Raw genomic sequence first — 14,036 nt, forward strand, 5'->3', positions numbered from 1 at the left:
GAAGTAATAAGAGAAGAAGAAGAAGAGGAGGAGGAGAAGGAGGAGGAGGAGGAGGAGGAAGAAGAGGAGAGAGAGATACACTCATAGCAAATGTCTGAGACACCGGCTTCAGAATTCCTGGAGCCCAGCCACACTCCTGTTCTTCGAGTCCACCTCTCCAGCTCTTGTCTTCTAGCAGCAAGAACTGTGGGAGGATCTGAAATGCTGACCTTCTTCTCTCCTCCACCAGCCTCCACCACATGTAAATTTGAGCAGTAGAGACATTTGTCTCCTTCCCCCATATGAACTGTGCCAGTCAGGTTAGAAGACAGAATCTGTTTACTCTGAAGAAAGCTAGGGCACACTAACGCTTCCCACCAGGCATCCCCACCTGGCACCAGGGAGAGTCAAGTGTTAGGTTTTTACCAACCCAAACCACCCCGTTCTCTGTAACTGCTGTGGTAGCCTTGTCTGTCATCCCACGACACACAAAAGGGAACAGAATCTCCAGGAATTTAAAGAATCTGCCAAAGTCACATCGGGTAAGAAGCAGAAGTTGAAACCAGGCCTGTGTGTGTTTTGCTAACATCATGTTGGGACAGAAATGCAGGCCCAGGAGAGCATGTCTAGGGTATAGGGATGGAAGAAACCCATCCATCAGGTGTCTACAGAGCTTTGCTCTTTCTATGTCTGTTCTTCCTTTTTCTCCTTCCTTCTTTTCTCTCCTCCTACCACCCCCATTTTTCCTCCTCCTTCCTTCTTCTCCAAACCTTCTGGGACCCCAGGACTCTAACCAGCATGAAGGGACAGAGGTGCCCCCACTCTGACCGCTGACCATCTCCCCGGGGCCTGTCAGGAGACTCCGACCACTGGCTTATTCCAGAGAACAAGACAACCTTAGTGCAGTGGTCACTGTGCTCCACTAAAGCCAGGTCACCACAGAGAAAATTCTGAGTAAGAAAACAAAATTCTAAGTAAGACTGGAAAGAGGGCAGTACTTTGCCTACCACAGTCCTTGGATGGCCTTCCGTGGCCTTCTCTGGATCCTCTCCTCATTCTTTGAAGGGTAAAAACTAGTAAGTTATACAGTCTACTATCTATTAAGCAAAATGGTTATGCTTAGTCCTGATACCATGATCCCAGCTTCCATCCTGGTTTCCACAGTGGCAATCTGGGGGCCTGTGGAAAGCCACTTAAGAAAAAAACAAAAAATCCAGTGTGTATTGATGTGTGCTTGTACAAAAGAAAAAGACCAAAATAAAATGCATGAAAACACTGTGTGGTGGGGAGGGGATTTCAAGTAATTTCCTCTTATACTTTTCTATATTTTCCACTGACTGTACAATAAACCTGTATTACTTTATAATTAGAAATTCCTCATTGAATATTTCTGGGCTTTAGTCTCCAAAGGTATCAAGTGTGGATCAGGCCTGTTTTGTTTCTGTCATAGTGCCATTTTGAGAATGATGAGATAAGGCCTCAAACTACATGATCCACATAACCAGCTGAGGTTACAACCATGAGCACGTTTCTTTCATTTTTCCAATTAATCATTCGAGCAGCTGTAAGCCCTTGTTAGGAAACCCTCTTAGGCCTCTCCCTTGTGGCACTTAGAATGGGTTCTACTGAAGGGGCACCTGGGTGTCTCAGTCGGTGAAGCGTCCCACTTCAGCTCAGGTCATGATCTCGTAGTTTGCGAGTTCGAGCCCCATGTTGGGATCTGTGCTGACAGCTCAAAGCCTAAAGCCTGCTTTGGATTCTGTGTCTCCCTCTCTTCCCCTCCCCCTACTCACACTCTCTGTCTCTCTCAAAAATAAATAAACATTTAAAAAAAATTTTTTTTAAAGAATGGGTTCTACCCTCTTGCACTGTTGGTGGGAATGCAAATTGGGGACAGGGACAGCACTCTTCACAGGGCCTTCTGAGGTTTCTGCCCCAATACTCACCTCCCCCTGCCACTCCCACAACTGCAGTCAGTGGAAGAAGAGAAATGAATGACAGGTGTGGGTTCCTCAGATTTTGGAGACACACAGTGACCACAGAGCGAAGCTATTTCCGGCCCAGCCCTTGAGGCCCTCTCCCCCACTGAAACCCCGGTAGGAGTGGAGATCCACGCTGCAGGCCTCTACTGGGAATGGTCTGAGAAGGGGGCTGCCTTGGCTGGGTCTCAGGGTTAGTGGGAGATGTCAGGTGGAGCCAGGTCTCCAACATCAGAGAGAGTTGTGGTGTGAGAAGATCCCACAGGGCCTCCCAAAGAATTCAGTAAAGTATCCCCAAAGACAGCCTGTGTTTGGGTGTTCTCCACACAGAGGGCACTAAACAGCCAGCTGCATTGACTGGAAAAGCAGCACTGACCAACAGAGGAGCCCGCAGTCTTCTCACCAAATAAGGAGACAGGTGCCCTCTCATTCCCCTCCCCACCAGAGAAGCCAGAACGTAGAACAGAAAATGGGGTGGTCACTGATGACACAGCCTCTCCCCTTATATGGCCTGCAAAAAACAAAAAAAAAAAACAAACACACACACACACACACACACACACACACACACTTAGAGACACAGTTCTGGGAGAAGAGTCTTGAATCAATAGGAGATTGCATTTTTTAAGTGAATAGGATCCAGTCTTTAATACTGGCACAAAACACTTCTAATAACTGGAAGTAGTTGAAAACATTTATAATCTGGTTCAAATGTTGATAAAGGGACAGCCATTGCCATCTGGAAGAAAGGGGAGGTCAACATAGCACAGCTGGAGAGCAGTTATTAGAAAAAGTTATCTTGGGGGGCCTGGGTGGCTCAGTTGGCTAAGCATCTGACTTCAGCTCAGGTCATGATCTCACGGTTTGTGAGTTCAAGCCCCATGTTGGGCTTTGTGCTGACAGCACTGAGCCTGCTTTGGATTCTCTGTCTCCCTCTTGCTCTGACCCTCCCCTGCTCTCTCTCTCTCAAAAATAAGTACATATTTAAAAAAAAATTTTTTTAATAAGAAAAAGTTATCTTGGGGCACCTGGATGGCTCAGTCGATTGAGTGTCTGACTTTGGTTCAGGTCATGATCTTACAGTTCGTGGGTTCGAACCCCACATCGGGCTCTGTGCTGACACTGTGGGGCCTACTTGGGATTCTCTTTCTCTCTCTCTCTGACCCTCCCCCACTATCTCTCTAAATACATAAGTAAATAAACTTTTTTAAAGAAGTTTCTTTGCACTCCAATAGTTGAGATGCCTCAAAAAATGGAGATGTCCACCTCACACTCATTAAAATAAAAACTTCAATTTTAAAAATTTTTTAATGTTTATTTTTGAGAGAGAGACAGGGTGTGAGTGGGGGAGGGGCAGAGACAGAGAGAGAGAGAGAGAGAGAAAGAGAGAGAGAAAGAGAGAGAGAGAGAATCTGAGGCAGGCTCCAGGCTCTAAGCTGTCAGCACAGAGCCTGATGGGGACACGGGGCTTGAACTCACAACTGTGAGATCAAGACCTGAGCTGAAGTCAGACGCTTAACCCAATGGGCCACCCAGCTGACCCTAGAATAAAAACTTCAAATAATAACAAGGATTAGCAAGGATGCAGAGAAATCAGAACTGTCATTTGTTGCCGGTGGGAATGTAAAATGGTATAGCTACTTTGGAAAACAATGCAACCAGTTGTCAAAAAGTTAAACAGAGAGTTACCGTTTGACCAGAAATTCCACTCCTAGGTACATCATATCCAAGACAATGAAGACACGTCCATACAAAAACTTGAATGTAAATGTTCACAGCAGCACTATTCATAACAAATAAAAAGTCGAAACGACCAAAATGTCCATTAACCCGTAAATGTGATATACCCAAACGCTGGGATAACACCCAGCCATAAAAAGGGATGACACTGATGCTACAATATGGGTGAACGTTGACATTATGCTATGGGAAAGACACCAATCACAAAAGACCACAGATAAGTGACTCTTAAAAATGAGAACTGAGGGTTGACGGGGGTGGGAGGGAGGGGAGGGTGGGTGATGGGTATCGAGGAGGACACCCGTTGGGATGAGCACTGGGTGTTGTAGGGAAACCAATTTGACAATAAATTTCATATAAAAAAAAAAAAGCCCACGTACAATTCCATTTGCATGAGTCCCCCTATCATCCGAGGATTACGTTCCGGGTCCCCCAGCGGACACCTGAAACCGCAGACAGTACCAAACCACGCTGTTTTTTCCTTTACACACATACCTCTTATGAAGTTTAATTTGCAAATCAGGCACAGTAAGAAACTAACAACAATCACTAAAAATAAAATCGAAGAACAATTATGACAGAATACTGCAATAAAAGTTACGTGAATGTAATCTCTCTCAAAGTATCGCGTTATTCCGTACTCACTCTTGCCACGCTGTGCGATAAAAAGCCTACGTGAGGGGATGACGTGAGGAGAGCGGCGTGGGCACTGTGACGTAGAGTTAGGCTACTATTGACCTTCTGCAGATTGGTCAGAAGGAGAACTCTCTGCTCCAGGACCGCGGGTAACTGAAACTGCGGAAAATGAAACCACAGATAAAGGAGTCTGCTGTATATGAGACGTGGGAATAGGTAAATCTGTACAGGTAGTAGGATAGTGGTCCCTGGGGTTAGAAGGGCTGGAGGATACCAGCTGCAGGGTACCGGGGTTCTTATGGGGGGGGGGGGGGGGGGTGAGGACAATGTTCTAAATTAACTGTGGTGATGACTGAACTATTCTGTGAATATATTAAAAGCCAAGCCACTAACTAGCACACTTTGTATTTAAAGTGAATTGTGTGGTCTGTGAATTGTATCTCAATAAAGCTGTTATTGAAAACAAACAATGGTAGCTTAATGGAAGACAACAACTGGACAAAAAAGAGAAGTGGGTTGGGTGGATGGAGGGATCTGCCTTGAGCAGTGGTTCTCACACTGAGAGTGCCCAGGAATCCACTCCAGTGGGCCTGGCCCGCACTATTAGCTGGCCCCACATGGTCCACCTACAGAGTACCCTGACCACCGTGGAGAGTACAGCCCCAAGGTCTGCCGTCAGGGCTGACGGACCTGACTCGGACTAAGAGGCAGGAGAAGGTGAGAGAAAACAGCTGACCTTTGGACAACTGGATGTCTTTGCACGTTAGTTCCTCCCTCTGAGCCTCAGCTCTATTATCTGTGTCATGCTACTCAGTATGCAACCAGGAGCAGCATGAGCAGGCATGATCAATGTGCAGAATCTCAGGCCATGCCCCAGACCTACTGAACCAGGATCTGCATTTTATTACACCGTGGAAATAACAATATCTCTTTCTAAAAGATTTTGTGGGGATCCTTATTAAGAGTGTTATGCCCAGAATTCGTGATCCCCAAAGACCACCAGGGAGCCGAGTCCGATGCAAAAGCAAAAGAGCCTTTATTCGAGCTAGCTGGAGCTCAATCCCCTACCTGCACCGACGCAGTGGTGAGATACCAGAGAGAGAGAGTTTCAAAAGCACAAAGGTTTTATAGGGGTCTAGGGGCAGTTGGTGAGGTAATGGCTGTGGCCTCAGCCGATTGGCTGGGGAAGGGTCGTGGCCTCCGCCGATTGGCTGGGGAAGGGTCGGAGTCCTGTGATGCAGGTCGCCGGCGTGTTTTGATCGGAAGTTTGAACCGGTGATCGGGAGGTTACTCAAGGGGAGGAGGCGCGGTCTGAGGTTTCTGCGATTTTCCCGGAAAGGGGGCATGTCAGGGACATAGTCACTCAAGGTGGAGGACACAGAACAGGATGGAGTCGGCTGGCATAGGTCCGCCCTTTCAAGAGTAACTACTGCCGTTGACTTGACACACTTTATGTGCTAGATACTGGGTTAATATGAAGAGCTGCCTAATTCAGTGCCTGCACATAGTAAGTGTTCAATGTGTGGCAGCTACTATGTGAAAGAGTCTGACTTGGGAGGAGGGAAGACCCTGAATGCTGGAATCTGGCACACCTGGTCCTCATTCTGGCCCCTCTCTGACACTGAGACTTTCGGCCAGTGACTTTACTGGTCTGGGCCTCACCTTACTGATCTGTAGTAAACCAGGCTTACCTGAGATTAAGAGAAGAAACGTGTCTGGTGGCTGCCCCACACCTAACAGCATATAGAAACCCAGGAGATGTTCAGTCACTTCCTCCTCCCTACAACCAGATCTCACAGGGAAGTACTATGGAAGAGACCCAACCATGTTGAATCCTCCTTAATCATGCACCCAGCCCTGTTTTTCTATTATTCAGTCACTTATCCACTGGGCAAATTCTTCCTGAGCACCTACTATGTGCCAGCCACCGTGCTGAGAGTGCAGACCTTGCAGCTGTGGTCCCTGAGTCATGAAGCCTGCCAGATCTGGCCTTGCAGAGGATTGAATGAGCCTGTTTACGCACCTGCTTTGAGAGCTGTAAAAACAAAGCCCATTGTCTCTCAGCAGCCATCTGAAACAATTAGTCTCAACTCACAACCCTAATGTGCTTCCACCCTGTGAAAAAGCACTTTTTCAAGGGGGGGCAGGAGACATAAATTAGTGTAATAATGCAATTAAAATGCATTTTCTTTCCATTTATTTAAATTATTCCTCTTTACATCTTGAGAAAATGCATCCTCCCTTGGAGGTATTTAAGGAAATTCAAAGAGGCTATTGCCGCAAAGCAAGAAATGCCCCCCGCAGAAAACACAAATACCCTACCCTGTAGGCCAAGGAGAGCCACCCTCCCTGGTGATGACTGCCCATATAAGACACTCAGCACTTCGGGGCTCCACAAAGGCCCTTGGATGGAATTTGCCCTGACAGGTCACTGGCTCTCTGTAAACGCTCATTCGTTCATTCATTCGTCAACAATTTTTTCCCGCACCTCTTCCATGCCCAGCAGTAGAAATAACCCAAGAACGATGGGACATGGCTCCTACCCTCATAGGGGACTGTCTAGGAGAAAGTCACTCACGCAAAAAAGGTACTAGAGCCACCAGTACTCTGACAGCCAGATGCATAAAGAAGAGACCCCACCCAGCCTGGACATAGGGGAAGGGGAGCAGAGGCCCCAGGATCAGGACGAATTAACCAGTGGGGGAGGGGAGAAAGGCTCCTCCAGGCAGGGACATCAGCAGGGACAAAGGCATGGAATGTAGGAGAGCATTGTTAGTAGAGCAAGTAGCATTAAGTCACTTGAGAAGATTAGGAGGCAGGAATAGAGGGGAGCAAAGGAAGCAGGAACTCACTCCGGTGTCCAGAAGGGTCTGGGCGAGGCTAAAGGCTGGGACTTTGTCCCGACAGCCTTAAGAAACCAGGGTGATCCCCAGGTAGAAGGGGTGGAGAATCCAGTAGCCTAGAAATCACAAGAGGAAACCAGACACCCACCCTGCCAAGGAAACAGCAGCAGAAGCACGAACTGGTATTCTGAGTTAATTGGTTTTGTGTCGCTACCTACTGGCAAGATTTCCTCAGTGCTGCTGATTCAACAAAATGTTCCAAGAGAGAGTTTCTTTTTAAAAAGTATTAACAGTTACAGGGAGCTTTCTTGGATTTACAAAAGGCCAAATTAGAGTAACACAGTATAGAAAGAATGGTATTAGTTTCATGAAAAAAAAAAAAAACTGAGAGAAGAGCATCACCTGAGAGTCAGGGGTTCAAATCCCAGTTCTGCCATTCATTATGTGGAAAAATCGTTTCACTTCTTTGGGCTTTGTTTATAACATCCATAAAGCAGAGATAATATCTAACTCGCAGTTGCTGAGGGGAATAAAAGATATCAGTTGTGTAAAGAGAAATATAATGGGAGCAGGAGTTAAAGTGGTAGGAAACCAGCATGTGACCTGTCGCCACCTTCACCACCCCCATCACCTCAGCCATTGTCTATGCTGGAAAGATCTGCTTCCTCTTTTAGGCCCAAGACACAAGTAAATGCACACAGCACCACAACCGCACCCCAGGCAGGACCACTTCCTGTTCTCTTTTTCTTTCCTACAGAGTTGGCAGCCCCCTCTCTGCCCCATGACCTCCACCTTCAGCCTGGCTGCCTCATGGACCAGGGTTTCCCCATTGTCCCTCTTCCCACACTCCCAGTGACATGTACTGAGATCTGACTGGCTGATAACCCTAAGGAAACAGGGAGCAGCTGAAAGGGCATAGGAATGACCAAGCTGAAGAAATCTATACCTTACCCTCTGAGGTGGTAACAACAGATTCTCTGCAACTCACTGAACCCCAATTTCCTCCTCTGGGAAAAGGAGACAACATATGGCCATGTGACAACTCATGTAAAGTGGCTGGCACAACACTATCACACAGGAGACCTTCAAATATGGAAGTTATTATTAAAATTGTGGAATTGTGGAGGGGTGCCTGGGTGGCTCAGTCGGTTAAGAATCCGACTTCAGCTCAGGTCCTGATCTCAAAGTTCACGAGTTCGATCTCTGTGCTAACAGTTCAGAGCCTGGAGCCTGCTTCAGATTCTGTGTCTCATTCTCTCCCTCTCTTTCTGCCATTCCCTTGTTCACACTCTCTCTCAAAAATAAACATAGAAAATTTTTTTTAGAATTATGGTAATCTTTTTTTAAGTTTTCATTTATTTTTGAGACAGAGAGAGAGAGAGAGAGAGAACATGAACTGGGGAGGGGCATAGAGAGAGAGGGAGACACAGGGTCTGAAGCAGGCTCCAGGCTCTGAGCTGTCAGCACAGAGCCCGACGCAGGTTTCAAGCTCAAGAACCGTGAAATCATGACCTGAGTTGAAGTCAGATGCCTAACCAACTGAGCCACCCAGGCACCTCATGGTGGATAATCTTATTGTAAAAGGGCTTCAAACATCAGATTGAGGGGAGGTAGGGAGGTATATTATCGTTTTGGCGTTTCCCCACCTGAACTTGACTCCAATATTTTAAATCATCTTGCACATTTGGAAATGGAGCACAAGACAGGTCAAGTGGTTTTTTTTTAATGTTTATTTATTTATTGTGTGTGTGTGTGTGTGTGTGTGTGTGTGTGAGAGAGAGAGAGAGAGAGAGAGAGAGAGAGAGAGAGAGAGAGAGAATCCCAAGCAGATTCCTAGCTTTCAGAGTGGAGCCCAATATGGTGTTCGATCTCACAAAGCAGGAGATCATGACCTGAGCCAAAATCAAGAGTTGGTCGCTTAACTGACTGAGCTACCCAGGTGCCCCTCAAGTTTTATATTGACAGAAAAAGAGCCCAATGTTTAGGACCTTGCCAGGGTGACTCATATAGAAATTTGTAGCACTGGGGTTTCTGGAGGAAGAGGGCACTGGAGTTTCCAGAGCCCCGAAAGGAAATGTGCAGTAAGAGATGATCATATCAGTCAACACCACTTCACCCAGACACCCAAGCTACGAGTTTAGTAGCAATACGACTACCACATATTGCACCTTACTTACGTCTCCCTGTGCTAAGCCTTTGTATGTAATTAACTCATTAACTTAATGCTCTCAACCACCTTGTGAGGTAAATACTCTTACTCCCACTTTACAAATGAGAAACTGGGCTTGGAGACATTAAGTGGCTAGTCAGTACAGCTGAGCTATGAGGCCAGGCTTTCACTGCTACCCAGCTCCAGAGCCTTTGTGCTATCTGCCTTCTTCACTGCCACTAGGTTCTGTCCACGCTTTCTCCAAAATGTCCCAAAGGCTTCTCCTTCCACTCCATTTTCTGAAGTTCAGAAAATGCCATGTCACAAGTGTATTTCAGGTTCCCAACTGATGGTCTTGCCCCATACTCTACTACATTCCTTTCTACCACCACAGACTCTAGACCACTTAAATGCAACAGAACTTCCTGCAATGATGAAAATGTTCCAGGCAAGCACCGCCCAATATGCCTGGCCACATGTGGCTATTGAGCATTTAAAGTGTGGCTATTGAGTCTTGCAATTTTTTTTATTTTAATTGATTTAAGTTTAAATAGGCACATGTGGGCAGTGGCTACCATATTGGATAGTGCGATGTTAGGTGGTCCAGATGCACCCTAGGTAGAACGGGACTTCATAGAAAATGTGAACTGTGTAACAGTTTAAGCCTGATAATCCACCAGAACCCAAAATGATGGTTTGTGCTCTTTCTCTTCATGGAACTTATGGAAATATCTACAAGGCCCCTTGGCCTAAACAATCATTTTTTGATACGAATATCTGCCTTTGGTTGAGCACTTCCCTTGCCCTAGCCTCTGTATCAGGTACATGATGTGTGTTATCTAAAGCTTACAACACCCCTGCAAAATAGGTATTATTACCTTCTTTCAATCATATGGCCAATAAGCATTTATTGGGCACCTACTGTCAGACATAAGTCAGGCACTGAAAATATTGGAATTAATAACACAGACACCTCTGAGTTTACATTCTATGAATAAGAGGGCTGGGGAAAAAAAAAAGAAGAAGAAGAAGAAGGCTAAGGCTCCGTACAGTTAGGTAACTTGCTTTCTGTCACATCACTGAAATTGGAACCCAGGCTACCTGACCTCACTGTTTCTTGACTCCTCCTTCCTCCCAGGCTAAAACTCAAATCAAACCTCAATGCTTCTCCCTGTGAGGAAAAGGGTGGTCCAAAAAGATAACAAACATTGAAATTTTGCAAGAGTAAATATAAAGACACCCACTCATGTCTACAGAAATAAAATTAAGTAGGCAACAGTTTTCATGGAAAAAAATATATATATACCAAGAATGGGGTTGACTGTCTACAAACTCAACACGAAGAACCGTGTAATGCAGACAGATGCTATACAGAAGCAAGTGCAGAGTCCAATCCTAACAAAAAATATTCCCACTCTTCTCTGGGTTTGTTAGGCCACATGTAGAGCCTGGAGACATGTCTCAAGACAGGCATTGACCAACTTGAGTTTGTCAAAACTCAAAACAAAACCGCTGGTACACACAACACAGATGAATCTCACAGACATAGCACTGAACGAAGGAGGGCAGAAACAAAACATTACATAATATATTATTCCATATATATAGAATTTAAGAACAGTTAAAACCACTCTAGGGTGATAGAAGTTAGAAGAGTGGTCACCTTTGGAGTGGGAAAGGCAGAAAGGTTTAGGAGAGAGGCTTCTGGGGAGCTGAATGGGAGTGTGCACTTGGGAACAATTCAATGAACTGTGTACTTAATATTGTGCACTTTATTGTATGTATCTTTTAATTCAATAGAACAGTTCATGAGAAGAGAGGAAGAGGAGTAAAGGTGAGGATACTGTCAAATAAAAATGGTGGTAATTCATTGCCAATAGATCCTCACAAAAATACTACTAAAGGATGCACATTAGGAGGAAAGAAAGATATCCCAGAAGAAAGATCTGATGTGCTAGAAGGGATGGTGGGCAAAGAAAGTGGGAAATATATGGTTAAATCTAAACAAGCATCAATTATGTAAAAGAATGATAAATAATGTCCAACTTGTAGGGCTAACACAATAAAACAAATTAGATTTTTTTTCTTTACAATTTTTTATTTACATTCTAGTTTGTTAACATACAGTGCAATACTGGTTTCAGAAGTAGAATCCAGTAATTCATCACTTACATACAACACCCAGTGCTAATCATAATAAATGCCCTCCTTAGTACCCATCATCCATCTAGCCCATCCCCCATCCACCTCCCTCCATCAACCCTCAGTTTGTTCGATATTGCCAAGAGTCTCCTATGGTTTGTTTCCCCCTTCCCATATATTCATCTGTTTTGTTTCTTTAATTCCACATATGAGTGAAATCATATGGTATTTGGTCTTTCTCCGACTTATTTCACTTAGCATAATATACTACAGCTCCGTTCACATTGTTACAAATGGCAAGACTTCATTTTTTTTGATGGCTGATAAATATTCCATAATATACATACCATATATTCTTTATCCATTCATCAGTCAGTAGACATTTGGGCTCTTCCCATAGTTTGACTATTGTTGATAATGCTGCTGTAAACATTGGGGAGCATGTACCCCTTTGGATCTGTACTTTTTTTATCCTTTGAGTAAAAGATACTTTACCTTTGCTGGATTGTAGGGTAGTTCTATTTTCAACTTTTTGAGGAACCTCCAGACAGTTCTCCAGAGTGGCTGCACCAGTTTGCATTCCCACCAACAGTGCAAGAGAGTTCCCCTTTCTCCGCATCCTTGCCAACACCTGTTGTTTCTTGTGTTGTTAATGTTAGCTATTCTGACAGGTGTGAGGTGGTATCTCATCAGGGTTTTTATTTGTATTTCCATGATGATGACTGATGTTGAGCATATTTTCATGTGTCTGTTAGCCATTTGGATGCTTTCTTTGGAAAAATGTCTATTCATGTCTTCTGCCCATATCTTAACTGGATTATATATTTTTGGGGTGCTGAGTGTGATAAGTTCTTTATAGATTTTTGGATGCTAACCCTTTATCCAATATGTCATTTACAAATACCTTCTCCCATTCTGTGGGCTGCCTTTTAGTTTTGTTGATTGTTGCCTTTATTGTGCAGAAGCTTTTCCTCTTGATGAGGTCCCAATAGTTCATGTTTGCTTTTGTTTCCTTTGCCTCTGGCAACATATCTAGCAAGAAGTTGCTTTGACTGAGGTCAAAGAGGTTGCTGCCTATGTTCTTCTCTAGGATTTTCCAATATAAAATCTGGAAGAATCTTGATAATTCTGATATTCTGAGGTTGGTCCATTATATTGATGATATCACATTAATTAGACGTGGTGACTAGGAAGTGACAAGCACTCCGGACATCCCAGAAAGATACATTCATACCAGAGAGTATAAAATAAACCCTAACAAAGGTTCAGACACCTGGCTCAATGGTGAAGTTTTTAGGAGTCCATAGTCTGGAATGCCAAAACATCCTCTCCAAAGTAAAGGACAAGGTATTGAACTTTGTGCCAGTAAGAAAAAAACACACTGCTTGATTCAAACTTTGGATATAGCATACACAACACTTGGAAATACTGCCTGAACCTATTTTAGGTGACATGGAAGGCTTCTAGTCTTGAGTGGGACCCAGAGCAAGAGGGAGCTTTGGCTGCGGTACAAACAGCCCTACTGCTTGGGCATATGTTCTGGGTGATCCAGTGATGCTAGAGGCATCCGTGGAGTTAAGGACACTCTATGGAGTGAGTCTTTGGCAAGCCCTTCGTGGAGAGTTGAGCCTAGACCCCCAAAGTTCTGGAGCAAGGCCATGCTGTCTATAGCAGAGAACCATTTGACACTCAAAACACAGCTTCCGGCACAATACTGGACCCTGAGAGAAACTGAGGGACCATAGAACATCATAAACTAGAACAGTTATCAGACCTACCAGATCCTAAGCTGAGACAGGCAAAATTGCAACCTGTTATACAATGAAAGTAATACATTTGGAATCAGGCTCAAGCAGGTATGGAGGTAACAAGTAAATTGGATGACAGGTGGTCCACAGCTGTTGTAGGGTGTACAACAGGGTATAGGTCCTGATGTACCCTGCCTCTCTTGCACTGCTGCCTCGCCATCAGCCCACATCTATGGCTGTCCATAGGGGGACTTCTCTACAACCAGTTGACAGAAAAGAAAAATAAAATAAATGGCCTGATAATGGTTAGGTCTGCACAATACGTTGGTGTAAGCCAAGAATGGATTGCTGCTACACAGAAGGGCCCTGGAAAAGAGTGGTGAGAGAAATCATCCCAGGGGGCAGAGTATAAAGCACAACTGGCCACGGCCTTTGTGTGAAGAAGCAGTGGCCTGAAGTGAGAAATACACAAACTTCCAAGTAATGGCAATGGCTTGGCTGCTTGGTCAAGGGGCTGGAGGGAACAAGATTGGAAGACTGGAAACAAGGATGTCTGAGGAAGAGGCATGTGGATAGAGCTATGGGAATGAGCACATGGAGTGTGGATCTTTTGAGTCCCACATCAATGCATACCAGAAAGCATTGTGGCAGAAGAAGCACTGAATAAGACACCTTGTAGACAGGATGACTCATCCAGTGAATGCCAGTGAGCCTCTGTCCTCAGCCACTTCAATCCTTACAAAGCCCATGAATGAATGGATTAGTCATGGTAGCCTAACATGATGAGTACCCTTTCACCAAGGCTGATCTAACTACCATG

This window comes from Neofelis nebulosa, chromosome 5 (assembly GCF_028018385.1).
Source record: "Neofelis nebulosa isolate mNeoNeb1 chromosome 5, mNeoNeb1.pri, whole genome shotgun sequence".
Lineage (NCBI taxonomy): Eukaryota > Metazoa > Chordata > Mammalia > Carnivora > Felidae > Neofelis > Neofelis nebulosa.